This window comes from Eleutherodactylus coqui, chromosome 8 (assembly GCF_035609145.1).
Source record: "Eleutherodactylus coqui strain aEleCoq1 chromosome 8, aEleCoq1.hap1, whole genome shotgun sequence".
Lineage (NCBI taxonomy): Eukaryota > Metazoa > Chordata > Amphibia > Anura > Eleutherodactylidae > Eleutherodactylus > Eleutherodactylus coqui.
This window is the reverse complement of record NC_089844.1, coordinates 28,994,730-29,020,760: the sequence shown is the minus strand read 5'-3', so window position 1 is coordinate 29,020,760 and position 26,031 is coordinate 28,994,730. Positions and strand designations below refer to the sequence as shown.

At 43.7% G+C, this 26,031-nt stretch overlaps 1 long non-coding RNA gene across 1 annotated transcript; it reads right to left on the bottom strand.

Annotated features, from left to right (window-relative positions):
• Positions 1-325: 325 nt before the first annotated feature.
• LOC136577454 (uncharacterized) lies at positions 326-6,876 on the bottom strand. Its single transcript, XR_010786476.1, has 3 exons — positions 6,809-6,876; positions 3,738-3,880; positions 326-495 (listed from the first exon to the last, which is right to left on the bottom strand). It is a non-coding gene; the product is annotated as an uncharacterized lncRNA (long non-coding RNA).
• Between the last annotated feature and the right edge of the window lie 19,155 nt (positions 6,877-26,031).

The window sequence follows — 26,031 nt, the reverse complement described above, 5'->3', positions numbered from 1 at the left end:
TTAATTTTAGCTTAAAGTTGTTCTCCGGGACTAAATAATTGATCTATCAGAATAGGTCATCAGTAGTTAATCGATGGGGTCTGCCGCTTAGGATCCCTTCCAATCAGCTGATTGAAGAGGCCATGGCGGTCTGGTATGCCATGTTTTAATAGCTTGGTACTAAGAGTACCCACTGAATATTTGCCCCCTTCCTGATTTAAAAACTCAAGGCTGGTGCATTCATGCGAAGAATCACACTGACACGCAGTTCAGCTAAGTGCCGCTTCCTTTATTGTAACAGGCTGCATGAGGTTATATAGACAGTATGCATAGTTCACACGTCCTGAGGTGCCAGTCTGTCGCTGATTGATTATTGCCTTATATAGGTTTCTTCCTCCAGGAACTCGACGTCATCCTCTTGGAATCCTGGACGAGTGAGGCGCCATCTTGAGTAAACTGTTAGAAGCACAGTGGGAGGGAGAGCGATTTGGTCAGCATTCCAGCAGGCAGCGTATGCTAGCAAGTGTAGAAAAAGCACATATTTCAATAGGCATTTTACATAGTTTATTACAATGTCACATGGCCTGAGAACAGCTAAGATTGAGCTACTATGCAATGTGCTTTACTTGTATAGATTGAAATGGATGCACTACTTAGCTGAGTGCTGCTGTAACTTCAATTAACTGATTAGCAAGGCTCTGCTGCTTGGTATCCCTGCCAATCCGCTATCGATGATCCAGCCTGATGGACGGAGCCATCAGTAACTTAGTCCCAAAAAAACCCTTAAGGACCAGGCTGTTTTGTACCTTAAGGACCAGACACTTTTTAGGGATTTTACCCATGTGGTTTTACTGCCCTGTTTTTTGCCTACAGCTACCCAAATTATTTTTGCAGCTTTTTTTTCGTTCCATGACATATAGGGTTATTTTTTAAATATCTTTTTCAATGACTTTTTTTCGCGTTTTAATGGGAGTAAAAAGCTTAAAAAATTTTTTATTTTTTTTTAGCATTTAAGGCTCCCACCCACTGGCGATATTTTCTGTCTTGCGCTGCAAGAGCACGAGAAAACTCTCGCAGCACAAGAAAGAGGCCAGTATAGAAGCGGCATATTCGCAAGATGTTTCAATGGGGCCCGCGACAGCAGCGCTAGCCCTATTGAAAGCATAGGGAGAATGCCGCGGACTGCTGTCACAGGGAACACGGGGATGAAGGAATCCTCTGCCACAGCTGTCCCCGGCATTCTAGCCCATTGCTTTCAATGGGATTGGCACTGCTAAGATATAGGCTGCGTGTGGTTGGCTGAGCGCTCAGCCAATAGCTAAGCAGTAGCTGCTATTGGCTGAGCTATCAGCCAATCTGCACAGCCCTTTCAGGAGGCGGGGATTTTTAAATCCCCCGACTGCTGAAAGAGCTTCATAGCAGTGCCGGGGAGCCAGCAGGAGGACGCGGCTGAGTGCAGGAGAGGTGAGTATATAAAAAAAAATTTTCACCCTTTTTTTGCAGATTATTGGGGAAGGGCTTATATTTCAAGCCCTTCCCCGATTATCATTCCGCGGGGATTGGCAGAAAGCAGTGCTTTCAATGGGATCTGCTGCTTTCAATGGGATCGGCAGCAGATCCCATTGAAAGTAATGGAATAGAATGCCGGGGACTGCTGTTACAGCTGTTTTCAATGGGGCTAGTGCTGCTGCCGCTGGCCCTATTGAAAAGACCGGCTTTATGTCGGCGTGGTGCAGATTTTTTTTTTTTTTCCCCCTCGCACTGCGATGCGAGACTTTTAACTTTAGAATCGCATCGCAGTGGAGAAAATATCGCCAGTGGGTGGGAGCCCTTATAGTGTGTGGTTTTTTTTTTTGTTTTTTTTTTTGTTTAAATTAGTATATTTACGCTAAAGTAAAGTTAGGGAATGGGTTCATTTTGTTTCGGACGTTTTGATATATAATGTGTGGTTTTGGATTATAGGGCGGCTGCGGCAACGGTTTCGGTTGGTGTCTGCTTTGGGTTAATTTCTTTATGTATAAGTTTTTATTTTATTCTGTAACTGTTTTACTTATCTGTTTTTTTTTTTTTGTTGTTTTTTTTTTTTTTACTATATATGTTCCCTATGATGTTAAAAAATATTCACATGTTTTAGTTTTTTTGTATTTTACACTTTTGTGAGGTACTGAGGGGCGTGATAGTGGATGGTCGTTAAATCGCCCCTAGGTTCCATTATTATGCCTAGTGGGGCTGGAGGAAGTCCATGTCCCGCTGTTAGAGACATGAAAATCCAGGAGTGCAATGTAATCTCCAGCAAGTAGTTGCTGGAGATCTTTTCTTTAAAAGACTTTGGGCCTGGATTTTTGGAATGGATGACAGGTTGGTAGTGGGGCCATCCATTCCACTTCCTCCACTCCAGGTTATTTGCAAGGTCACGAGATAAAGCTGAAGTCTATATTTAAAACTGAGCCTAAAGACTGTTTAGTTTTTATATTTTAGTATACAAAGATCTTTTTTTGAAACTTAAACTGTTTTTACTTACTAGGCTTCAGCACTTAAAGATGCAGGTGGCATGAAGAATGTGGAAGAATCCAAGGGGTATGTATCATGCCAATGAATCATAGAGGGTAACTGTGGTCATTTTAGAATCTTTGGGCTTGTGGCTATTCACACCGGCATATATTTTCTGTCTATGTTGATTCACGGACCCATTGAATTAAATTGGTGTTTTGAGACATGCATATTTTTTTTTCTTCATTAAAGAAGGGAAAAACTAAATATTGAAAATTGATGTTAGATGCGTAGTCATGGTAGTTTTTATGCATATTGCCAAGAGAAAAAAGTGCTATTAACTTGGGGATTTTTTGTTTAATTTTTGGACTTGTGAAAAATGCAGGGAATATGGATGCAATGCGTATGCCCACTGAAACCGCTTGTGTGTACACACACTGAAAATGTTGTGTTTTTTTTTTTGGTTTTGTTTTTGTTTTTTGTTTTACGCCTGTGAATGAGGCCTTATGTGCTGTGCACAGACCTTGTACAGCAGTGGACTGAGGCTATACAGTATCATCTTAATATTTAATGGCTAAGATGAGAAACCCATGTTCGCATCTTCTGAAATATCTGGCCTGATGGTCAGACACTGGCTGGGAGTTTCTCATCTCTGTCATGAAATGCTGAGATGGGACAACCCTTTTAACTTAACATTGCCCATGGAATAAAAGTATATTTAACCAATCTTATAATTCTTCTATAGTTTATGGCTATCTACTTTTTAGCTATTAACTTGTAATAAAGTTTTTTTGTAAAAAGGATATAAGCTGAATCTGTTTTCTCTTAAAACTAGAGCGAGCTCATCATCTCTGTCTTCAGAAGTGCTTCTTCAGAGGGCAGTGAAGGCTGAACTTCAGCTTGTTGACGTGCAGCGCTGGCTATGTTGGCAAATGTGCTGGAAATCTCAGCAGCAGGCCATAGAGAAGCAATCATTCTTTAACTTGAATAAAGAACCTTCTGAACAGCCATCATCTATATCAAATATCAATCTCTCATCGGCTCTTGCCAAGGTGGAAGAGAAGTATCAGGAAATGAGGGCAAAAATTCAGTCTGGTACTCCCCTGGATGCACTAATTCCACTCACTGGTCAAGTAAGTGACAGTATGTTTATACTACACGTGTCTAAGGCCTCATATCCACGGGCCCGCATTGTTTTCCCGTGCAGAATCCTGCAGCAGATTCCACTGGGCCCGCAGACATAAGGCCAAAAAATACATAATACTCACCTGACCAGATGCAGCGGGGCTCTCCTTGGTCACCGCCAGAGCTCCTTTCTTCTTATGCGCCGTGCCGTCTTATTTTTTATTTTACTTATTTAAACTCCTGCTTTCCTGTGGATCCAGATGGCTTTCGTTGGCTTCAATGGTCTCTGCAAGAAAACCGCACAAAAATGGAGCATGCTGGGGTTGTTTTCCCACATGTGTGATTTGCACGCCGGGGGGAAAATGACATCCGCAGGTATTTAATTACCTGCGGGTGCCCAGCGATTCCCTATGGGTGCGGATCCCATGAGCGAGAAACCTACATGGTTTTTAAAATTCCATTTTTGCCGTGGAGGGAGGAGTTTCAAGAGGCCTAAAGGAGTTTCCAGGATTAGAAAAACTATTGACGTTAAAATGATGAACTGCATTGCAATATGTGGACAGGTGTTGGGCTGTTTTTGTAAGATGATTATTAATCCTAAAAAAAACTCTTTAGGGCCACTTTAAAATAAAAAATCTTGTTATTTGTATAGCGCCAACTTATTCCGCAGCGGTTTCAGGTAATATTTATTACCCCCCCCCACCAAGCTGGGTTCTCATTCAGCCAAGCGTGGATTAGCTCCATATTTGGTTTCTATTTTGCCTATTTTAATACAGAGCTAATGTAAATCTATGCATCTATACGCAATATCTTAATTTCCTTGGTCGTTTTTTTTAAACTCAACTCCATATTCCTTCTATTTTTTTAATTAAGCAAATATGGATCAGAATTTGGCCAGTAGAAAATATAATTATAAAAAGGCAAAAATAGATGAAATACTGATGACCTACAATTGTAATGTCATCTGTAAACAAGTCTAATACAGATACATATTATAGATGTGTTAAATAACGCTTCTGGACCCAACCATAAGGAAATGTCATTAGAAAAAGACCTGTTGTATAAATGAAAATTTTGTTAGCTATATTTAAGAACTTTTAGTGATTTTATTTTTCGAGTGTCCCAGTCTATATTAAAAAAACTAAATAAAATCTAAAGTTCCTGCAGTTATCACATTGACAACTAAGGCTCCTTTTACACGGAGCGAGATGTCGTTTGCACAAGTTTGCTTTCAAATGCAGTGAGTTTAAAAATGCAGATTGTTTGAATTTTTTTCTTTCACATGATCATTCAGTGATTCAGGGCACTGAGCACTAAGCCAGTGAATGTGAGCGACAAAATGATCGCTGTTTAAATCTAACTGCTTGCGAACCAGCAATTTATTATTTTTTTGCCTGCATAAAATCATTGACTGAACGAATCATTGGTAAAGTGTTGGTCGTGTTTACACTGAGCAATTACGGTATCTTCCAAATCTAAAAAACATTTTTTCTGCTTAAAAAGGCCCATACTCTTATAGTCTGACACTACTTCTTCGTAGAGAACCTTTCAGTAGTCTCATTTACATGACATGCAGGATTACAATGAAAGGTGTCACCTATGTGTAGCTCACATAAAATTCACCATTCACAGCAGGTCATGGCTGCTTACCTCCTTCCCCTCCCTGCAAAATGATCTCATCACAGGTCACAGCATGCCTAGAACTTTTTTTTTTTCTGTAGGAATCAGTGAGGCAGTTCCTGTCCATTGTTTAAATAGCTAAATGAGTTCTGCTGTTAAATGCCTCTCGGGCAAGACAGCAGCCCCTATAGTCATGTAAAGAAGATAGAATAAAAAAATGTAGTTATAAATTATTTTTTTACTACCTGGTTTTAATTAGTAAAAAATATTACAGGTGATTAAATTTCCTTTTAATGTGCAAGTGAAATAGATTCTACAGCAAGAATATTTAACCCTAAACTGCTCCATAGAATGAGCAGACTTCAATTTCTATTGTGCCCTCACTGTAATTATATGCCTACTGATTTTTTTGGCATATGATTTTGGGGGTACCCTTTTAAGAAAAAAGAAAAAAAATTGAGTCAGATAATTGGTCTGATCTTGCTTGGAGATTCCAGTTCTTGAACATTTTAGTTTACTTATTTGGAAAATTGGACAATGAGCAGTGGCAACACTACCACCATGTTTTTATTAAAGAAACCTTAAGTTTTGCTAGGGAAGGTATTATGATGCTATGGATTGACACCCATCACCAATAAAGGATTGTTTATAAGAATCAAAAATTCCTTGATAAATGTGCTTATATATGGGGTGGCTGGTGTGCATCTTCTCTAACCCTGCACTCCTAATATTAGCCCTTTTCCCTATGGTGGGTGTGACATAGGATCCTGATATTATTGTTGCTACGACTGTATGCTGCACACTGTTCGTATAGTGTGACACTGACAATTGTATATTACAGATTTTGTATGTGGTGTTGCTTACTACGATTTTTTCCATATTGGATTTATTCACCATTTTTTTGTTCCAAATTCAATAAAACAAAATTTAAAAAATTATAGTAACAGGAGAGAGTTGCGGTTTCCAACTAACCTTTTTCCAATTACAAATCTTCGGAGTACAAGGAATAACCTCTGAAAGAACTTCATAAACATATAAAGAAACTAGCTGCTTAGGGCTGAGGATGAGGAACGTTTTATAAACTTAGATCTAAGCACTATCTCCAAGGCAAGATAAAAATAGGGTTTATAGCGTTAAAGCTGTAAGATCATTTGAGGCCCTGTTCACACGGTGGAAAATATAACATAAATATGTTGTGAAATCCATGCTCCATTGGATTTAATGGAAAATGGTGTATACGGCACAGATATTTCTACATGTGAATTTCAAATCCTCATGAGGTAAAGTGACATGTCACTTCTTGATGTGGATCCTGTGTCTAGAAATCTGCATGTGGATTTTGGCATTGATGTTTTATTGTAGACTCAATGATATATAGTCAAATTTAATGTTTTTTGTTTTGCCCAGATAATTGTTAGTGCGCTAACCTGAATTATTTCTATTTTTGATTCTAGCTTACTACGGTTGACCCTTCTACTGAGTAAGTAAATACAAAATTGTGTGTATATACAGTGTTTCCCTGAAAATAAGACCCAGTTTTATATTCTTTTTTGCTCCAAAAGCATTTGTCTTGTGTGGTATGTCTTATACTTACCTAGCAGGCGCTGTCCCGAGTCTTTCCCGCTGGTCTCTGGAGTTCTGGCATGCTTGCTTGCAGTCCTCATAAACCCTGCCTCCAGGAAGCTATGGCTTTGATTTGGGGTTCTCAAGTGCCGCGCCTCAGCCAATCAATGCATCGCTTGAAGAACAAATCACAGTGGAAACAGGCTGAACTGGATGGACACTCGGCAAGCACTTTGGTGTACACTGAGCAGCATGCCCAGACTCGTATGCAGTACTCTGAGCTCTCAGTCTGTGCAGTAATTGCACAAGCTCGACCTTGGATAAATAGAACTACTGGAGGTTGTCCTCAGTAGTTCTAAAGCCTGGTTTAGACACAACGATTATCGCTCAAAAGATGTCTTGAGCGATAATCGTTGTGTGCCTTTAAGCGCAAGGTGATCGCTCAAACGTTGAGCAATCACTTTGCACTCCGAGCGGGGGGTGCAGAAGACAAGCTGGGGCGCTTGTCTTCTGCATCCAGCTATCCTGGCTCGGAGCGCCCCGCTGTTATACAGCGGAGCGCTCCGAGCGGGGTGTGCAGAACACATCTGGACCGCTATCCTCTTCATACCCTGCCTGTATTCTGGGAGCGGGATACAGCTGAAACAATAGTATCAGCTGTATCCCGCTGTGAATTCCTGATAACTGATCTTTCAGAATGCTGAAAGATGAGCAACTGCTTAATGAAAACTCACGATGTCAGTGCAGTTAGACACGATTATCGCTCAAAATATGGCTTTTGAGCGATAATCGTTGTCTAAAAGGGCCTTAAGGTATAAACATCTGTTTTTGCTTAGAATGACTTTTGGATTATTGTGGAAAACCACTTTGTGAAAAATGAATATACTTTCAGTCTTAATTTGCGAATGGAATTTGAGACCATGTTTGTCATTTTGGGAAACCCCTTAAAATGTAAGTTTCTGTGTTTACTGTGAACCAGACTGATTTTTTTACATCAGGTTTTGCTGCACTGCTACAAGTAGTTTATCTCTGCATACAAAACTTCACAAACTTGCATTCACAGATTGTTGCGATGAACTGACTTCTGCAGCAACCAATATGATTGGCACATTCACAGAATACAAAAGATTATTTCTGTTTACTAGCTAGTTGCAGGGAATTTGGCTTCTGAGTCAGGGAAGGTCATATAGTTAATGCAGTTCTCCATTGTGATGTTACTTGGCAGTAAACAAAAAGATCACTCAAATATAAAATTACGTTGCTGAAACATAGGCTAAGGGTTTGTTCACGTGTTGCTGATTTACTGTGGCTTTTGTCATGTATTTTGGTGCAGATCTGCAGTACACTTCACCCTTTCAATTGAATTCACATTAGAGGGGTGAAATCTGTTGCAGATCTGCACCAAAATCCGCAGCACTGACAGCGGGTGCCCAAGCAGCGCCGTTGGCGATTCACCTACTCATGACCTGTCCTGAGGATAGGTCCCCAATAGTATTTTAACTGGAAAACCCTTTTAATGTTGCATTAAAGTCTCAAATATTGTGGCAATTGACTTCATAGTTTTTATTCATATATAATTTTTTTTTTTCCCCCCTTTAAATAGTAACTTGCTGAAGGACACGAGTCAACACAGCAGGAGGCAGAATGTTTCTGATGTTCCAGCTGAGGATTCTAGGGGAACCAAACCTATGAAAAATGTATGTACTTTACTTGTTCTTGTCTAATAAATATACTGTAAATATTTGTTCCTTTCTTTTCCTCCTGACTTGCTTTTACTCTTAGGATCTGGAAGCGACATTCTTGTCATGTCTGGATAAATGCAAGCCGACACAAAATGGTGGGTCTAATATAACTATTTATAAATTACATATACAAATCGCTTGTAGATACATACTCATAATTTGTGAATCATTTGTCAATCTGTTTTCTTTTTTAATCTCTTCCCGCAGCATGCTTCCTATGCATTTTTCCAGCCCCATTTTTTTTCAAAAACTCATAACTTTCAAATTTTTCCAGCAACCTATCTGAAAGTTGCATTTTCAGTTGTGCCATTTTAAGAGTCATTTTATGCTACAGAGGATTAAAACTTATATGGAGGGGGTCATTTTGCCTTCACTTCCCTACACAGGTGGCCAAGCCAGCACCTCGCTGGGGAGGTAGGACCTCAGTGCATTAGGCTGATTTACCTTAGTGTCTCGGGTGATTACTTCTGATGGTGGAGTTTCCAGTGTACTTGCCCTGCCACACTATTTCGACTTTGAAAGAGGATAAAAAAAAATATATTCAGGAGATTTGGATGATTTGATCAAAGGTGTTAAAAAATCCATGAACATAGAATGTATACAAGCATCTAGGCCAATTTAAGGATGAGATGTCTGGGTCGACAACTTGGTGGAATACACTTTTTTTTTTTTCTTTTCCTGTAATAGAAACACTCAGATCTTATAAACGCAAAGTGGGAAGAAGCAGAGAGGAAGTTGCTTATGTCTAGAGAATTCAAAGGCAGTTTGCTATTTGATCAAAAGGATACTAAGGATTGGGATGATACTCCAAAAATTGATATACCAGTCGTGTTCACAAAAGTATAGTTGGCTTTTTTTTTAAGTTGCCACCTTGTTTAAATATCCAGGGGATCATATGACAGTTTACATAAAGTCTAAGAATCATTCTCAACTATAATCCAGTACAATGTAGCAGCCACTTCGCTTCGATTGCTAGATCTAAATATTTCTTTGGCTTAGTCTACTCCCTAGAGGTACGTCTAGAGAATAGATTCTAGAATTTTTATACCTTTTAAAACTCTGCCTCAGCTGAAACAGATTTGAGTCTAAAAATGGTGCTCTCACTAATTGTACCAGAAGAACATTGTGGCTGAGATTTTGGACGGGGGTATACCCTATTCAAGAACAAACTTTGCTCTATTCCTTTTTCAGGCTGTTATGTTTTTGGGCCAATCCTGGAAAAATATTAGCAAAAGCCGGCAGTTGAGAAAAAAGGGTTTCCTGAAGAAAAGCCAAAAAATAATTTTCCCTTCGACAGCATACATCTGGAGGTTGCTTACCTGCTGACCTGATGGGACAGGAAAAGGCAGAGCATAAAAGAAACCTCCCCTCCACCAAACACCAGTGCTTTTCCTGTGTCTTCAGGACAGAAGCGGCAGAGCTCCAGCGGTGCTGTCCCATGCCGGAGGTTCCAGGGCTTACCGGTGAGCGGTGGCATCTCTCCTGGCAGCCCCGGTTGCCCCAGTGGGAAGTACCTCATCTGGGAGCTAACCGGGGACTGCGTGGGCCTGGGTCCAAGTACGGGCTTTCCGGCACCACTGCTGCCGTCATTTAGGCGGCGGCCGCCATCTCTGGGTCCAGGGCCGAGCAGCAGCATTCCTCAAGGGGGCGTGGCCTCAGCAGAGCACCGGGAGTGACGCGGTGACAGCAGACGCTCCGCAAGGGGGCGTGACCTATCGGAAAGTGGGCGTGGGCTGGCGCCGAATTCAATTTTTAAAGCTCCTCTGCACCAGGGAAGCAGCTGGTGTTTCTTCACGCCGGGAAAGCGATCCTAAGTACAGGAGTTGATCCCACAAGCGCAGGATGTCGGCCAGAGAGGACCCAGAGAATCTCCAAACTGTAAGTGGTCCAGTGGGCCAACCTACAGACACCTGCACTACATACACTTCCTTACTAACAGAGTTCTCCCTTGTCATTTCAGGACAGGAATACTCAAAAACCTAGGGAGGCTAGGAGGAGGAGTAAAAAGTGTCCAGTGTGCTTGGCCAAACTCGACGACTCCTACACTAAAACATTATGTGCCGTTCTGCAGGAGGAAAAATCTTCCCTTTTATGTCCGAAATTCAGTCGGTCGTCCGGGAAGAAGTTCAGTCCTCCCTCTCGGACCTCCAACCTGGGCCCTCGGGGGTTACATGAAGGTCTGCTCCAGCTGTGTCAGAGTCTGACTCTGACATGGTGGAAGATTTGGAGTTTGATAATCTTGGAAGTGTTGCAGGAGGAGAAAAAGTACCTTTTTTCCACCGCTGACATGGATCAACTTTTAAAAGCTGTACGTAGAACCATGCAGGTGGAGGAAGATGTGCAGCAACCCCGCACGGCGCAAGACAATATGTTTGCGGGATTGCTTCTACAACGGAAATCTTCGTTTCCTGTAAATGCCACACTCAAACAACTAATCCTGAACGAGTGGGATTGTGTGGGTCAGGCTCCGCTAATCCCTAGGGAGTTCAAGGAGCGCCTTTTATTTGCGGGAGACGAGGTGGCGTTTCTGGGCGAAATGCCGAAAGTAGATGCGGCTATCGCTATGGTGTCCAGGAAGTCTGGACTACCATTTGAAGATACGTCCCACTTAAAGGCTTCCATGGACAATAAAGTGGATATGACCATGCGTAAGGCCTGGTCCACGTCCAGCCTTATTATAAAATCCAATATCGCGGCCACTTCTGTGGCTCGCTCCATGGCGGTCTGGCTGGATCAGCTCGCATCCCTAATTGACCAAAAAGCCTCCAGGGAAGAGTTTGCAAGCGGCATCCCTCTGCTACAGATGGCAACAGGGTTTCTGGCGGATGCCTCTATGGAAACAGTCCGCTTCAGAGCTCGCATGGCAGCCCTATCCAACACCGCCAGAAGGGCAGTCTGGGTAAAGGAGTGGTCGGGGGACTTAACATCCAAAAACAAGCTGTGTACCCTACCCTTTCGGGGCGCACACATTTTTGGACCAGACCTGGATCGCCTGCTGGAAAAAGCAGCTGACAAGAACCAGGGACTGCCAGCCATCAGACCGCCCAAGAGACCCTTCACTCCACATCCCTCGTCTACATACGCTTGGAAAGGGAAGACCAGAAGATGGTCTTATCCGAAGGGCGGAAGGGGTAAGACTCTTATTGTTGTCCCTCAGTCCGCATCTTCGTGCCCGGTGGGCGGTAGACTGGCTCGTTTTGCCACTAGTTGGCGTAACATAACGACTAACGAGTGGGTGCTACACCTGGTGGCGGAGGGGTACAAGATCGAACTAGAATCTCTCCCCCCTGACAGATTTATTGTAACCTCAATCCAGTCTCCAGGCCTAGAGCAGGCTCTGTTGAGAGGTGTACAGAACCTGCTGGATCTTGGCGCGGTTATCCCCGTCCCCAAGAAGGAACGGGGGAAGGGATTTTATTCCCCCCTTTTTCTGGTTCCCAAACCAGATGGCTCCCACCGCACAATAATTAACCTCAAAGAACTGAATAAATTCATTGAGTATAGGAAATTTAAAAAGGAGACTATCAGAACTGCAACCCCCCCTTAATTGCCAGGGATAATGTAATGGCTACAATTGACCTAAAGGATGCTTACTTTCACATCCCTATTTACGCCAACTCGCAAAAGTTCCTGAGGTTTGCGCTGAGAATGGAAGGGGAAATCTGTCACTTTCAGTTTATTTGCCTCCCATTTGGAATTTCCTCTGCTCCGCGGATTTTTTCCAAGGTGGTGATAGAAATGGTTGCCTTTTTGCGCAATCGTGGGATTATTATCGTCCCCTACTTGGACGACTTCCTGTTGGTGGCAGATTCCCCGACTATTCTGAGGTCACACTTGGGTTCCACGCTTCAACTGTTTAAGGACCTGGGTTGGATTATTAATGATCTAAAATCCAACATGGAACCAGAAACCAGGAAAAAATTCCTGGGAGTCATTCTGGATTCCAGTCTCCAAAATTCGTCCCTTCCTCCTCTAAGGAAACAGCTTATTTTAGAGGAATGTTCCACTCCTATATAAAAAATCTAGAGTAACAGTAAGAGACGCTATGCGGATCCTGGGGCTAATGACTTCAGGTATTGGTGTGGTTCCCTGGGCCCAGTTCCATAGTCGCGGTCTCCAGTCGCTAATCCTTCAGAATTGGGACAAGTTACAGTCCTCACTTGACCAGACAATCCCTATTTCTGCTAAAGCCTAATCTTCACTCCGCTGGTGGTTGTCATCGGACAACCTGTCACGGGCATCCGAATGGAACGTGGACCCTGCAATAATAATCACAACAGATGCCAGCACCAAAGGGTGGGGGGCCCACTTTGAAGGTGGCTATATACAGGGTACTTGGGACGCTCATGAGACATCTGGTTCATCTAACTTTAGAGAACTTAATGCGGTGTGGAAATCCCTACGTAGCCTGCAATCGCTCTTAGGGATGAAGCATGTGAGGATCTTTTCAGATAATATGACGAGAGTGTCACTCATTCGCCACCAGGGTACCACCAGGAATCCTCTACTGCAGCAGTTGGCGGGAAGGATCCTTCAGTGGGCGGAACTCACAACCAAGTCACTGTCGGCCTTTCACATAAAAGGAGCCGAGAATTCAGCCGCGGACTTTCTAAGCAGGAAGAAAGTGGACCCAGGAGAGTGGGAACTCCATCCCGAGGTGTTCAGCCTGCTTGTGACGAAATGGGGGGGGTACCAGAAATAGACTTATTTGTGTCAAGCGCAAATACCAAGTGCCGGCTTTTCTTTTCCCGAGGCGCGGAGAAACAGGCCTTGGGCACGGACGCTCTCTCTCACCCCTGGGTTTGGGACTTAGCGTATGCTTTTCCCCCTTTACCATTAATTCCACTCCTACTAAAGGAAATTACTGCGGTCAAGCCTGTCAGTAATTCTGGTAGCACCTTATTGGCCCAAAAGACCTTGGTTTCCCCTCCTGAGATCTGTCAGTAGGAGAGCCTTTCCACCAAGACCGGACCTATTGCTGCAGGGCCCTCTTTACCCGGAGGTTCACAAGTTCAGGCTTACGGCCTGGATCTTGAACGGGCAAAATTCTTGGGGAAGGGTCTTTCTCCTAACGTAATTTCCACTATTAGCGAGAGCCTTAAACCCTTGACAAAAAAGATCTATTCCAAAGTCTGGAAAAAATTCTCAGAGTGGATGGGCCAGGACATCCAGCAGTTAGATCAGCCAGACATCCGTAAAATCCTAGATTTTCTCCAGGCGGGCCTGGATAAAGGCTTGAGTCCGAATACCCTCAAAGTCCAAGTTGCGGCTTTGGGGTCATTCTTTAATCTCGCGCTTGCAGAGCACAGGTGGATTAGGAGATTTCTTAGAGGGGCAAGTAGATTGCATCCATTTACAAGGCTTACGGCACCCCCCTGGGATCTGACCATAGTCCTTCAGGCCTTCTGCGACACCACCCCCCCCCCCCCATTTGAACCTATTAGAGATCTATCCATCGCCTTGCTGACGTAAGGTAGCCCTCCTTGTGGCAGTTATGTCGGCTAGACGCATGGGTGAAATCCAGGCCCTCTCACGAAGGGCCCCATATATGACTATTCACCCAGACAAAATAGTATTTTCTTTAGACCCGTCCTTTTAGCCTAAAGTCTTGTCAGATTTCCACTGAGGCCAGCCTATAGTCATTCCAGCCTTCTGCCAAGATTTCAAAAACGAAAAGAAGCAGAAGCTCCATAATCTAGATGTCAAAAGAGCTGTACTAGCGTACCTTGAGGCAACGGAAAGTTTCAGAAAGACTGAAACTTTTCGTTCAATTTCAGGGGCAGGCCAAAGGAAGGGCCGCTTCTAAAGATGCGATCACCCGGTGGCTCAGGAGAGCTGTCCAGGAGGCTTACAAGGCCAAGGGCATCCCTCCTCCAGAAGGATTGAAGGCCCAGTCAAGGAGAGCGGTGGCATCCTCTTGGGCAGAAAGAGCGCACGCGTCAATCGAGCAGATTTGTAACGCAGCCACGTGGACTTCTGGCCATACTTTTATTAAACACTACAGGCTGGACTTTAAATGTAGTCAGGACGCAACCTTCGGTAGGAAGGTGCTCCAAACGGTAATCCCTCCCTAAAAAAGCCCATGCCAGTTATTTGGAATTCCTCCAGATGTATGCTGTCATGATGTCGAAGGGAAAACAGGAATTTTTCTTACCGATAATTCCCTTTCTTGTAGGCATCATGACAGCATACGGGCTTTTTCCCCCCCTACCGACATGGTTACCCTTGTTTTGTCCAATACATGAGGTAATGTGTATGCTTATGTTTGTCTGAGGTGTGTGATGACAATAAACACACCTTCTGGTTAAGTATTCTGTCACTGTGGTTATTTGGAATGCACTGGTGTTTGGTGGAGGGGAGGTTTCTTTTATGCTCTGCCTTTTCCTGTCCCAGCAGGTAAGCAACCTCCAGATGTATGCTGTCATGATGCCTTCAAGAAAGGGAATTATCGGTAAGAAAAATTCCCGTTTTTGATTTCAACCCCTTTGGAAACTGCCCAAAATTCAGCAGAATATAAAGGGAAAGGTAAAATGGTCTAATAGAAGTATCCAAGAGCAAATGAAAGGAAACACTTCCACCTTAACCCCAATAATAACTCCCAGTCAAAACATCAGAAGTGTGGGGGGTCGGCTTTTACAGTTTGCTCCACAATGGACCAAAAACCTATGGGTTCTACAGGAAAGATACTAAATTTTTTCACTGTGCCACTTGCTGGTTCTTCAATTATCAATCTAGCAGATATCGACAAGCGGTTGTGGTTAGGTGCCATTGTTCCACAGGATGAGCAGTTTCAGGGTCATTATTCTTTTTTTATTTCTGATTTTTTTAAAAAAATTTCCAGGACAATAATATCAAAAAAATTAAGCTGATTAATAACATAATGATACTTCAAAATAGTCCATTCAGCAATAAAATTAATAAACCTCAATTCAGTCATGTGTACAATATATCCTAAAGATGTGTATTACCACATCCCTATTCACCAATGGTATCAGAAATATCGAAGGTTCGCAATTCAGAAAGGTTGAAAAATCTTCAGTGACTAATTTCTGTCTTTTGTTGGGGAAATCATCGATACCCAGAACATTCAGACGTTGTGGTACAAATTGTCATACCTCAGACAAATGTAGTCCTATACTTGGCAGATTTCTGGTCGCAAGATTCAGATTCCTCTCAGCAAGCACCTTGTCTTCTAGAGTCAAAAATCCAGTGGATAAAGCAAAAAAAAATCTCTTTTCGAAGAAATGAGAACTTGCACAGTGCGAGAAGCAATGCAAATTCTAGATCTAATGACCATCTTTATTCACATGGCACTTTTTGTAGTCTTTCATTCTCAATGATGTCTGTGCCAGATTATTTAGTTTTAGGATTGACAACCTGATTCCCTGAATATGAGAATTCTCAAAAAAAAGGTTTTAAAAAAAAAAATCCCTGAATTGGTGAAAGGCTTACCCTGGAAACCCTCTCCTCAAATCCTAATACACAGTGATGCTGGTTGCCAAGGATAGGGGGCACAACAAGTTCAGGGTCAACATTTTTAGGGAACTTGGCCTCTGGCTAGTTAACAAATCTTCGAATCACAGGGAGCTGAGAGCCGTCTTGCAAACATGTTGTCTGACAAACTTTTATGTGGGAATTTACTTGAGAAGGTTCTGCTCTCAATAACAACAGCAGTAGCGTTTCTTCGCCATTAGGGTGGTGCATAATAGTAATCTTTTTAGAATATGGGTTTGGAGATCTTCAAAGGAGCAGAATAGAAAGTGCTATTGATTTCTAGAATGTATTTTTTGGTTCTCTGAACCCTTTTATATGTAGTCTTCCTGAGGCGAAAAAAAGATCGATCCAGGGGAATGGTGTCTAAATCAAGAAGTTTTCCAGACATTTGTTCTCAAGTGGGATATTCCACAGGTGTCTTGTTCGCCACGAGAGAGAATTTAAAGGTATTTTTGGATGATCATTTTAACAATAGATTCATTATCTCATGTTAGTTGGATATAGCTTAGGTTCTTCCTTTTCCACTGAAACCTTCAGAACTCTGGAAAAGATTTGAGTCTTCAGCCAAATTAATAGTGGCTAAAATGCAGTTGGTTTCCACAAACCCTTCCTCCTCTGAGTAAGGAAGGATCTCTTTTAGGCTTCTACCCACTAGTGTTTTTTTTCAATGGGGCTTTCTAATGTTAAAATTGCATCACACAAAAATCGCAAAAGCACAAACTTGCTCACTAGGGCCCTCTCTTATAGCACAAAGTTCAAGATCTGAACCTCACCGCATGGATCCTGCAAGGAGAATACTCAGCTAAAAGGGCCTTTTCAGACCATGTGTTTTCCACTATACAACGGTCGTAAACCAATTACTTTCTCTCTCTGTCTGTCTCCCTCCGCCATGAAACTTTTAAGAAGTTGTTGAGTACACTCCTGCGAAAGTTTCTGGCATAGTACATCTAGCCTATTATGGGTGCCGCGCATAGTTATACAACATTCAACACCCGCTGATGAACTTAATGCATGTCTCAAATCATCAGTTCTATGGCGACATGTAAAGAAATTGACTTTGTAAACCAATATGCGTGTTCAACTACAAAATGATGCATCCGCTGAACGTTTCGTAAAACAATTGCTGGATATTGGGAACAGGAAGATGTCAATCGACAGATCTACACAATCTATCACATTGCTAACAAACTTTGGTAAGATGACATCAACTAAAGACGAATTGATTCAAAAGGTTTTCCCAAATATCGCGTGGAATTACAAAAATCATCAGTGGCTCAGTGCATGTGCTATATCAGCAGCTACCAACTATTTCAATGCCATTAATTGCAGCATTCAAAACGGAATACCAGGCGAAGCGGCAATGTGTAAGTCCATCAATACTGTAATGAATCAAGACGAAGTTGTCAATTATCCAACAGAATTCTTGAATTCACTCGATTTTTCCAGGTATGCCACCGCACATTTTAACTGTGAAAATTGGCGTGCCTATCATTCTTCTTTGAAACATCAATCCACCATGACTTTGTAACGGTACAAGACTTTCGGTGAAAAAGATAAACAATGTCATCGAAGCTACAATTTTGAATGGGAAATTCTAGGGGAAGATGTACTGTTGCCATGTATTCCAATAATCCCAACAGATATGCCATTTGAATTCGAACGTTTGTAGTTTCCGGTGCGACTCGCTTTTGCAATGACCATCAACAAAGCACAAGGACAATCGCTGCAAGTGTGTGGGCTAGATTTGGAGAATCCGTGCTTCTCACATGGACAACTGTATGTGGCCAGCTCATGTGTCTGAAAACCTTTTGATTTATTTCTGTACGCACTAGATGGAAAAACAAAAAATATTGTCTATCCACAAGCACTCGAATAAATAAATAGAATTAAAATGGCACTTAGCCGCGGGTTTTGGAGCAGCTTCGCCGCATGCTTTTGGCCGCCTGCAGACGAGCGGGTCGGATCCGGCAGTGAGAATTCTCGCCGCGGGACCCGACCCGAGAGCCTGCAGGGACGAGCGCGTGCTCACCCGCGCCTGGTGGCCCCGGCTCTTTCATGTGCCGGTTGCCGCGCAGCCGGCGCATGCGCAGACCGGAGCCGGCGGCCGGGTGAGTGCGAGCCCCGCACAAAAATAGGACATGCCGCGGTTTGTTTGCCGCGTGAGATTTCGCGCGGCCAAACCGCGGCCGTCTGCATAGGAGTGCGTATTGTAATGCACTCCACTCCTATGCAAACTTTCAGTGGCGGAAATACCGCCGCGGTATTTTTGCCCGTGTGTAGGCGGCCTTTCGGTGAGAGGAGTGAGGCCACAACGTGGGAAAAAAAGTCGACCTATTGCGTGCCGAAAATCCGCGCAGGCTAAGGCCGCCTTTGCCGTAACGGATTGTCCGCCCCGTGTGGATAAGATTTTTGACAAATCTTGTCTACATGGCTGGCTAATCCCGGGATTAGTGGCTGCAAGCGGATTTGCCACAGCGAAATTCCGCAGTGGAATTTCCGCAGCAAATCTGCCCTGTGTAAACCTAGCTTTAAGGTCCAAATTTGTGCTTTGAGTAGTTAATTGGACTTTCCACTGGCAGAACATAATTTCAATAAAACTATTTATAAAAGCAACCCCAAGACCTCATCTCAGAAAGTCCCCCCTTTTCATTTTGAATGTAGTACTTCATTGTCTCACTACAGATCCATTTGAACCAATATCTTCAGTCTTTCAAAATATCTGTCTTTCAGGAAAAAAAACCTGAGGGGGGAAAAGGGATCAAGACACCTTGGCTAGATGGTTAAAATCTGCATTCTCAAATGCCAAAATTTTGACTCTGCCTTACAGATCAGAGCCTACAGTGATCTCAACATTATGGGCAGAAAAGGTGGAAGCTACAGTAGAATAAATGTGCAAGGAAGCCACATACATACCCCGCAGCTGCAGGACATAAAAACCCTACATTCTATAGATACTACAGATTGGACATTTTAACCAATCAGGACTTGACCTTCCGGAGAAGATTCCTCCAAGCTATTGCCTCCTTAACCCTTTAGTGACCTGCCTGTAGTGTTTTTACATCCTGCAGCTGCGGGGCATGTATGAAGGGAGATCTCGCAACGATCTACCTTCATACATCACGGCTGCCAGCTGTTTCTTACAGCCAACACCCAGTGGCAACAGCTCCGATAAGCTGCTCGGCTCATCAGTACTGCTAACCCTTTAAATATCGCTGTTCTGACATCGGCATTTAAATTCCACGAGCGATGTTCCGGGGACCCGTACGGCCCCCCTGTGATCAGATCGCAGGGAGCCGTGCGGGTTTCATGGCAGCCGGGAATCTATTGTATGGCCCGTCGGGTGGCTTGAGAGACTGTCTGCCCTATTGGCAGTAATGGGATGCTGTGATGAAAGCATCACAAGTTGTTGTTCCCTTTGGAGACTAAAGAAAAAGATAGAAATAAGATCATAAAGTGCTGTTTGTTTTGTTTTTTTTTAAACTAATTTAAAAAAAACAACCATGTTGCCATATTTATAATAAAGGAATCTAATAAAACAATACATATTTGGTATCGCTGCGTCCATAAAAGTTCAATCTATCAAAGTAACATTTACCCTGCATGATGAACGTTGTCAGAAACAAACGCCAGAAATGCGCTTTTTTTTTTTTTTTGGTCACCCTATCTCCAAGAAAATGTAATAAAAAGCAACCAAAAAGCCTTATGTATTTGAAAATGGTACCAACGCAAACTACAGGACGTCTCGCAATAAATGAGCCCCCACACAATTATGTCGACGGAAAAATTAAAATGCTATTGCCGCTACTGAACAGTTTCTGTAGCTCGCCATGTACAGCTTATGTTTGACTGCCATAAGCTGCTGTATATTGCTACTGTGTGGCCCATTTCGCCACCGTGTGGCCTGGTTTCGCCGGCAGGCGGCGGCTCATTGCTGTGCTAACCACTCCATATGCACCTAGCACTTCCCATCTCTCCCCCCTGTTGCCTCTCCTGCAGTCCTCTGCAGCTAAGCATACCGCAGTGTCCATATCCAGGATAACACGCGGACGGGGCGGCCAGAGCCACATACTATGTGCACTCTCGCTACAATACGAGATGTACATCCAGCAGAGATTATCTCCTCTTTCAGACAACAGTGGTCAGACTAATGGTAAGCATTACGTTTTGCTTGCTAAAACCTGTAGTATCTTGCGTAGAGAAAGAGTACTGGTACAGGGAGCCTCTGGACTCATCGCTCCCCATGTCTGCTCCGGCCCGGGTTGAGCCTTGCCTGTCGATAGCTCCCATGTTGCCCCTCCTGCACTTCCCTGCAGGCAGACGTACCAGTGTGTTCATGTCCAGGATGACACAAAGATAGGAGTGGCCGGAGCCACATACTATGTTCCAGTTGTAGTATATTTTGTCTTAGGGATGACAGAGTTCAAGCTGATTGTCAGCAGTACTCCCGGCATGCTGAGACTGGTGGTACCTTCCGTGCCTGAAGGAGCACATGCACTGGTCCGGAGCTTCCCCTCGGTAGCTCCCTATTGCCCGTCCTGCATTCAGGGCCTGGACAGCCACAGATCATGTGCGCTCATTGCTGCAGTACAAGATTACACCCAGCAGAGAATATCTAGTGTCTCGGACATTGTTACTCAAACTGATTGTCAGCTGCACTCTGGCCATGATGGCAGGCCGGACCAGGTTGAGCCTGACCTAACGGCTAGCTGTCCTGTTAGCTGTCCTGTTACTTCCCCTGCCGTTACCTGCAGGCAGGGTCCGAGGCTAGGATGCCACGCAGACGGGCTGGCCAGAACCACGTACGAGGTGTAAACTCGCTATGACACGAGATTTACATTCACCTAAAATAAGTCGTCCTATGAACAATATAGTCAAACTGCCTATGAACTTTTCTCTGGCCTTGCTGACACTTGTGGTACCTTCCAGATGGAAAGAGATGGAAGGAATTCAGCGAACACATTGTGGCTCATCTCCGCTCTGCAGTTGGTGAGCTCACGCATCGGACCTCTACCTAATGGCTAGCTCCCCTGGGATGACCACCTGCAGTTTTAGGGCGATCTCCGATTAAAGGAGAGACGCAGGCTGAAGCGGCATACTATGTGCGCTCCCGCCACAGCCGAGAGTGATATGCAGCCAGAGAGCATCTCATTTTAAGCACAGTCCAGACTTGTTGGCATTTAGTGGTGGTTCTTGGTCCCAACTCCGACATGGAGCTGGGGGCTGTAGATACGTCTATGGGGCACCCCTCTGGTCAGCTCTTTGTCATGTCGATCCACTGAGTCTGCTCCCTATCGGGCAGTCTTGGAACTACAAGGCATCTTGTTTTTTCTAGGAACCTGGACTGCTAGTTATATCAGCTGTGTCCATACAGACATGGGTAGCTCAGGTCGTCTGGACTTCAAGCAGGATACCAGTCCCCTGTTCTGTGCAGAACAGGCCACGGTTTTTCCTATATTGTGGATGGAGAGAGTGTGGCTGTAGGAGTACTCTGTAATTCAGAGCAGTCTCTAATTGCTGATCAGGTGTTGGGCGTTGATCCTCAGCAAAACTAATTTCATTCGATTCCCTTGCGAAACGAATTGTATAGGGAAGTTAACGTGTTCAACAGAGTTTAGGCGGATGGATCCAGCAGCACGCTGTGACCCTCCTGCATTGTTCCCTCTGCATTATTGCTTGCAGGAGACCGTGAAGCTGTCTATACTTGTACAGTCTGTAAATTCTTAGGGTTTGTCCCTCTCCACAGCTGTTTCCCCAAAGGGAACAGCGAGAGTCCGGTACCCTTGCGGCTTTGCTGTGCAGCTCAACTTTTTTTTGCCTAGTGGATTCAGGCGGTTGCAATGAATCCCAGTACAGGGCCATCCCTAGTTGACTACTCAGTCAGTCGGCATTCCAGAGTCTAGTCTTCTTTGGAAGCCCATGGTTTTAATGCAGAAGGTGGATGCTGTGGGCGTTGTCTCAGGATCAAGGGGCTGAAGGATCTTTTTTAGGCAGGTCTTTTTAGCTCTTCAGCTATCACACAGCCGACGTCACGGATGGGGGGCTAACAGGTTACACAGCATCTGAGCCAGAAATCAGTCCTGGGGTTCTAGATCACCCCCAACACCACCACATTCTGGGGGTTGTCGGCTGCGTATACGACTTCAAGATAATCGAACCTGGAACTTCCCATCGCAAGCCTTCCAGCCTTGGTCAACACGGGGAAGCGGTTGGGAATCGCAACGAGTGGTTTCTTCTTTAGCGTCTGGAATCGACCTGCTTCCTTCCTCATGGTGGGACCTTATAGGTGATATTGACAACCTGGAGGTATATGGAAGCTAACAGACAACTAGGTCGACTATTGAAGGGCCCCCAACTTTCTGAAGTTTCGGTGCTCATGGCTCCACAGCTCTGTTTTGGATGCCTATTTTGTACCAAAGGTTGTCATCAGGAGACTGGTCATTATCGGCTTGCTGTATATTCTCTTGCTGCCGCTGGTATCGGGATCCACTTAAGTGAAGTATTCGGTGGACACCTTTCTTGGTAGTGCCTTGTCCTGAGGAATGCTCCGGTGGCAAGTGGGCCCGGTCCGACTACGCAAGAGTACCTCTCTCAAGTAGCATTCTTCAGTCGCGCTGGCTCGCTGCTGGTAATCCTGGCAACGCCGAGTGGATTCCTGCTTTTCCAAGGTGGACTCCTTGCATCGGCTCGCAACAGTACATGGTTACAGTACCAGGAAAGTTATATTCTCAGGCCGTGTTATGGCTCATATTACTCAAACGGTGCGTGCCTTGTCGGAAGCTCCTTATCAGGCATCTTTTCGTCCCGAAGGATGCATGGGACCGTTACTCAGGCCCCTTTATGCTCCGTCTCTGAGCATGCTGGATGTTTAGGCATCCATTAACGTTAGTCACAGTTAAAGCACTGATTACACTGCTTTACACCTGGGGATTCTTATATTTTCCCGTTCCTTGGGTACTGCTCTAAAATGTCCCAAGGTCTTTGCTGGTGTCCCCCAATGATAGATGACAAAACTAGATTTTTGTAAGAACTTACTGCAAAATCTTTCTCGTCTTGTTCAATGGGTACACTGCACCCACCCAGTCTGGTATTAGGACTGTAACGTATACTCCTTAGTGGGAGGATCCTCAGTGCAGTTGCACACGGTGTTGGAATGACTTACAGTTCGTGAGTATTGTTGTTTATCTGTTGTCGTATCCTACTGGCTGCTTCTACTGCTTGCATACCAACTGAGCTAGCATAATGCTTGCAGGGGAGTATAGGTAGTGGAAGGAGTTAACACTTTTATGCTTAGTGTCGCCTCCTAGTGGCAAGAGCTATACCTAAGGTTTTTGCTGTGTCGTTTCCCCACTCCCCTCCCAATGAACAAGAGATTTTACGGTAACTTCTTAAAAAATCTAGTTTTCTTACTGCTCCTATCCATAAGGCCTAATGCACATGGCAGTGTCTGACTCAGCCAGCGGAATATAGCAGTGGAGTCCAACACTGCGTCCCCCAAAGACCCCATACTCGCCTTTCTGGATCAGCCGCACGAGTCCTGTCTGGCGCGCATGCGCCGGCAACTGGTGATGACGCAGTGTGCTTACAGCGGAAGTATCGCATGACTGACTGCTTCCATTGACTGCAATAGAAGCTGGACGCGCGGTTTTCCACCACAGTTAGAGCTTTTCGTTATCTCCTAAAAGTTTCTGCATGTAAAGGTACATTTACACACAGATCACTCAAAAGCCATCTTTTGAGCGATAATAGTGTGTAAATGTGTGCCCATCGTACACTTATCATGCACTTTTCATCCATTGCTGAGTTCAGCTCCGCTTAAATTCCATCATTCCTGATGGGACTGATGGCATGCTGGCTTCTCGGGCAACACTGATAAGAACTGATAACATTCTTTCAGCAGCTGCCCAGCTGAAGAATAGTGATGTATTTAGAGAACAGACCACCCGCTGTTCTCTAAATACATGCAAATGAAGCTAGTTGTCTAATAAAGGGCTGATTAACCCATTAGTACCTAATACAAAATTTTTGCTCACAACTGTCAATTTTGAGCGTGTGTGTGTATGTATGAACCCTAAGTGATGCTAAAGTTAGAGGGGCTATTCGTGGGACCACAGATCTCCAGGCTCTTCGAGGATACACATTTCGATGATGTACTATGTGGTGATGAAAAAACTTGGAATTCTTTCAGGATGGTAGCAAAGGGTTTTTTTGGAAACCACAAAGCTTTAGAATTACAAAGAACTGGTAAACAATATGCTGTCATGTTATGAAAAAATGGGCTGCAACATGTCTTTAAAAATACATCTTTACATTCTCACAATTACTTTTATCCTGGCAACAGTTCTATAATCGATGAGCATGGCGAATGCTTCCATCAGGACATCTCTGGTATGGAAAGATGCTACCAAGGGAAATGGAGTTGGTTAGTGCTAGCAGACTACTGTTGCAATATGACGTGTGAAACCCCTGTGGATTCATAAGAGTGCAGTAAAGAAACGGCGTACAAGCCCCTAATGCCCAGTTCTCGTTGTGCAATTTAGTTTTTGACAGGTGCATTGTTTTTTTTATAATTGGAAGAATATTTTGACAGTTCCTGTGCTACAAGTAGCCTGTATTACATCTTATGTATGTTGTAGTTTTATTTTAATAATGGTTAATATACCTTGTAAATCTGAGCTAATCCAAGGTTTTCATTGTCCTTTTCCAACTCAGCACATCAATCATTTAGAAGTTGGCATATTTCCTTCCTGAAGCAAACAAAACATTAACATTTGTTGACCAGAGTAATATAGAAGTATTTTTTTTAATAATTGTAAATTAAAAATAAATTTTATTATGGCTTGATAGTTATGGGCTGGAATTAACTAGATAAGCAATAGTCTTTTGTGGGGCAGCCTCTGTAAAGCTAATTGTCTGGTCGTCATGTGTTTCATTTCACATGTGCATGTATGATTTTTTTATTTTTTTTTTTGTTTAGACACCAATCTTACAGAGCCTTTGTCAAACAATCTTAATCAATGCTATGTCCATTTGGGGAATATAGCTTCCGGGGTTAAAGAGGTAAGTGTACAGGCATATCCACATACTTTTTATTCCATTGTATCCACAATTAACAATCTGATCCAGTACTTTTATTTGTTCATTCACAAATAGAAAAAAAGTATCTCGCCTTGCTGCTGTTGTCTAGGAGGTGAACAAGATTTTTTGGAATTGAAGCGTGTTCTCCGTGTACACCCGGAAAAATTAGCACTTTTGTTAAATAAAGCAGGAAATATTTTCACATTTAACTGTGTTCCCAAGTCTTCATATATTTCCTACTTTAATTGTTTAGACTATTTCAGTATTTTCTATGTGCCATGACAAAACTACAGGCAAAATGTTACTATAGTACTTGGTGCTTGGCTATCTTTAGTTTGCTCTTGCAGCTCCCAATTTCTCACCAGCATCCTTGTATCTGTTTCAGAAAGACCGTTAAGGATTCCTGGCTTTGAACATAATACGTCTGCTATCCTTCCTTTTCTGCAGTGTTGATTTTCTGACTGTCGAAGATAAAATGGGAAGAGTCACATTTAATTGATTGCTGGCAGCATCGAAGTCCCTGTTTTTAGTCCTGCACTTCTTCTTAGCTCACTAATAGTTAGAGATGAGCGAGCACCAAAATGCTCGGGTGCTCGTTACTCGAGTCGAACTTCCCGCGATGCTCGAGGGTTCGATTTGAGTAACGAACCCCATTGAAGTCAATGGGTGACCCGAGCATTTTTGTATGGGACCTATGCTCCGCTAAGGGTTTCATTTCAAGAAAGTGATGGGAACGACACAGAAACGGATAGGCAGGCGAGGGGCTACATGTTGGGCTGCATCTCCAAGTTCCCAGGTCCCACTATTAAGCCACAAAAGCGGCAAGAATGCCCCCCCCCCAACAAGTTTTACTGCTGAAAAACCATCATTAGCAAGGCATACCTTAGCTAAGCACCACACTACCTCCAACAAAGCACAATCACTGCCTGCATGACACTCCGCT